This window comes from Prosopis cineraria, unplaced genomic scaffold (genome assembly GCF_029017545.1).
Source record: "Prosopis cineraria cultivar Desert tree isolate PC_DT_omini unplaced genomic scaffold, ASM2901754v1 PC9, whole genome shotgun sequence".
In the NCBI taxonomy this organism is placed as follows: Eukaryota; Viridiplantae; Streptophyta; class Magnoliopsida; order Fabales; family Fabaceae; genus Prosopis; species Prosopis cineraria.
In genome coordinates, this window is record NW_026555340.1 from 527,262 (window position 1) to 531,345 (window position 4,084).

At 36.2% G+C, this 4,084-nt stretch overlaps 1 long non-coding RNA gene across 2 annotated transcripts; it reads right to left on the bottom strand.

The window, feature by feature from the left end:
- Positions 1 to 354: 354 nt before the first annotated feature.
- LOC129319859 (uncharacterized) lies at positions 355 to 4,084 on the bottom strand. 2 transcript variants are annotated; one of them, XR_008595532.1, is made up of 4 exons: positions 3,804 to 4,084; positions 3,290 to 3,381; positions 863 to 1,078; positions 355 to 647 (listed from the first exon to the last, which is right to left on the bottom strand). It is a non-coding gene; the product is annotated as an uncharacterized LOC129319859 (long non-coding RNA). The 2 variants fall into 2 exon arrangements; XR_008595531.1 differs by having other exon boundaries at positions 355 to 667.

Genomic DNA, 4,084 nt, shown 5'->3' on the forward strand with positions numbered 1-4,084 from the left:
GGAATTTACCATTCCTAACACATAATTATCAAATAATAATCATACAAGATTAGAGTAATAGCCCTCGAATTGTTTTCAAAATGTGGGATCTCGACTTCATCAAACATATGTTTAAATAAGAGTACTAACAGAAGCGTAAATATAATTCAAAAACTCAATAAAACACAATATCTTTCTCGAAAAAAGTACCATACACCATGACTCACACCACCATGTGACACGACATATGGTACAGAGCAACGTGCTCTATTCTTCTCTGTGCCATGCATCGTGATGTGGCACACAATGTGCCAGGGTGCATATGACAGTAAATTCTACTATCATATGACAATTTAGAAGATAAATTTTCACCTGCACCATTTTCACATTTGACAACCGATTGGAATGATTCAAGCGCTCAGATGAAGCTCATAACATATTCTAGCTCATAACAAGGGCTGTATGATACTTACCTGATAAATCATTAGTTGAAGCAAACTCCTGATAGCTAGATAATGGTTGTCCTAGCACACAGGTCTTCTCCTCTGCCTCTCACACATTTTTCCTTAACTTTGCCTTCTGTTTTCATGATCTAACTTAGCTTTTAAGTAAAAATTCTGTGCCACGTGCCAAAAACTCTCACTACTGCTTGTGCGTTAAGTCTTCAACTGTCATTTTACCCTTCAATCTTGTTAACATAGTAACCAATCAATACAAAATATCAACCTAACATCTGAACTATAATCAATCCACTAATTACTAATTTACCTCCGGTTAGCAACTAGTTCCTTAGATTGAAATTTAGGATGTTACATTTTTGCTTTTCTATTTTTCTATTTTATTGTTTCTTTTGCTTTCATAACAAGGGCTGTATGATACTTACCTGATAAGTTGCTAGTTGAAGCAAACTCCTGATAGCTGGATAATGGTTGTCCTAGCACACAAGTCTTCTCCTCTGCCTCTCACGCATTTTTCCTTAACTTTGCCTTCTGTTTTCATGATCTGACTTAGCTTTTAAGTAAAAATTCTATGCCACGTGCCAAAAACTCTCACTACTGCTCGTGCGTTAAGTCTTGAACTGCCACTTTACCTTTCAATCCTGTTAACATAGTAATCAATCAATACAAAATATCAACCTAACATCCGAACCATAATCAATCCACTAATTACTAATTTACCTCCGGTTAGCAACTAGTTCCTTAGATTGAAATTTAGGATGTTACATTTTTGCTTTTCTATTTTTCTATTTTATTATTTCTTTTGCTTTCCTTTCTTTTCATTCTTGTCTTCTATGTTTGTTTTCTGCAAGGTCTCCCTTACTAACTTCGATTAACTCCATTATTAAGATAATCAAGGGATCAACCCTCAGATGATTACTAAAGATGTAAATTTATATAAAAAAGGAAAAATTTCTCAAATCCTTTACAAAGAATCCCAAATTCAACATTTCAACTCTCAAACAATATTTATTAAGCTCAAATCAAAGTTTAAAAACTGTGCAAAAGCTGAGAAAGTGAAAGAGACTCAAAACAATGAGTTTTAAATCTCAAAACTGATATTTGTGTAGAAAACGACTCATGTGCTGTGGCATATGACATATGCACTCTGGCTCATCCTTCTTTATGCCATGCGCCGTGGCGCATTGTACAAATTTGACAGCATCATGCTATCATTTGACAGCATCAGTGCTGTCATTTGACAACACAGGGAGCAAATTTTCGATGCATCTTAAATCTCCATCCGACGTCCGATTGAGATGGTTTTGGTGTCTACATGGAGTTTTCTTCTAGTCTAGCTAATGGCACCGGTTTCACTCTTAAATTCTTTTTCTATTAAAAGTTAGACACCAAAACCCTTTTTGACTGCTTTTCACAAAAATCTTACAACTTTGGTGTCCTAACTCAACCAGAAGTGCCATAAGCCTATACCGACCATCCAACCACACTCAATGAACTCTAACGGACTCGTGCAATACACTACACACAATCAAAAACACATATATTATGAAATCACCACTCAACCCCGATTTTTACAAACCACAAGGAGGAGGAAATGTTGCACAAAATCATCATTTTCTTTTCAAATCTTTCAAATTACACATGTTTCTATGCACAAGTATTTTGACTCTACCCACGAGTTTACAATCAAAACTCACTAACCTAGGGCACAAAATACACAAGTTGTACACAAAATAATGCAAGTAGCTTAAAAATCATGTCAAATAATCCTAGTTGGCAAATGACATAACATATATACATGAAACAACAAAATGGAGGCATATAGAGGATTACCCCACAATCCTAGGCCTCCATGTATTTTCCCTAACTTAGATCCGATGAGTTAGGCCTTAAAATATTGAGAATTGAGAGATGAGTGCATCCATTCAATAACCAAGTTTCACCTAACCTATATAGTTGCATATCAATTATAAATATATGCAATTAGGCAAATACATAGATATCACATCTAAACACTTGGCCACGGTTCACAAAACTAACAAAACTAACAACTATGTGACTGGGCCCACAACACACAATATCAAGTTATTTTGCAAAGCACAACATGGGGTTGCAATAATAATAGCCATGCGCCCCTAACACATGTCAGATCATAAAACTAACAATTATGTGGCCGGACTTATATGCATGATCGTATGCCAACCTTATACCTTCCTGTTACCTCCGACACAAAACCGGTGGCTATTATGTAGCTACATCCTTTCATGGACTAACCCAGCCTTCTACTTGTGAGAAGCTACCAGGCCAGAGTGAACTCACTCAGTTATGTAATCTGGTTTCCCCCAATACTAACAACCATGAGGTGTCATACCCCTAATTTAACCTCCTCATGAATCGGTGAAGACTAGTTAGGTTCAAGTCCCTCATAAAATAAGTGAGACAGTCTTGAATCAATCATGGCAGTCCCAAATCAATCATGGGATAAGGGCTACCTTCTGATTTCAACGGTTAGTGCTAAAGCAAGTTTTCGATTCCAACGGTCACTACCAATACCACATGCTATGCACATTTCACATGATATGCATTTTAAACAATCAATGCATGGCACATAAACTCACATATACTCAAATACTCCACAAACTCAACATATTTCTCATCACAATTCTCCACCTACAATAACAAACTAAAATCAAGTTCACAAATTACAAAGGATGGCATAATCTAGGTTTTCCTTTTCAAATCTATTTCGCAAGTCAAACACATTGCTAATATGCATCATTAGTTTAAATCATAAATTACATTTTACAGCACAATTAACATTCAACTATAAAGATTAAGTTTCCCCGAGTTACCTCAATCCTTTGAGAGGTCAAAGGTTTATCCCTCACACCAAAAAACTTTCAAAGCTCCTCCCAAGCTTAAATGGTGCCAAAATTGAACCTCACTACATCCATACAACAAGGATATTATCATTATCTCATTTTGAGAGTTTTGCCAACATAATCTCCACACATACTATTCTATAAATCCACAAATTTCTACCCATTCATCCCCAATGGGTCCACTAGGTTCCATTAATGCACATTACTATTAATAACTCTTCAAACCATTATTAATGGACATAAGCCTCTATTAACAACTACATTTATGTCAATTTTCGAGTATTAAATGCTCTTATGGACCAAACACTTCTAAAATCATCAATGTGGTATTCCAATATCTTAAATAACTTCCATTATACTCATTTTAACTAATGGAATCAGACTCATACTCCTATGGATTGAAAATAAACTCTCCAACTCAAACCCTATCATAAATCATCATGAATGAGGGAGAGAAAGGAAAAAGAAGGCATAGATTACTTACTTTGGGTGTTTGGGAGCTTTAAAACATCAACAATAGGAGCCAATGCAATGCCCTAGCAGAGCCTAAGTTGAGCTCTTCGGTTTCTCCTTCCTTTCTTCTCTAATTTTCGCTTAAAACATGAATTGATTTATTAAAAATTTTGATTGTACAACCTGGCGCATGGCATAGAGGAGCCCGTTGCATTCAAATCTGCCCCTGCACGCCGCGGCATGTGGAACAAAGAGCTTCACCTTACTTTTTCTTCCTCTTTCTTTGCCCTGGTGGCCCAACATCAATCCGGA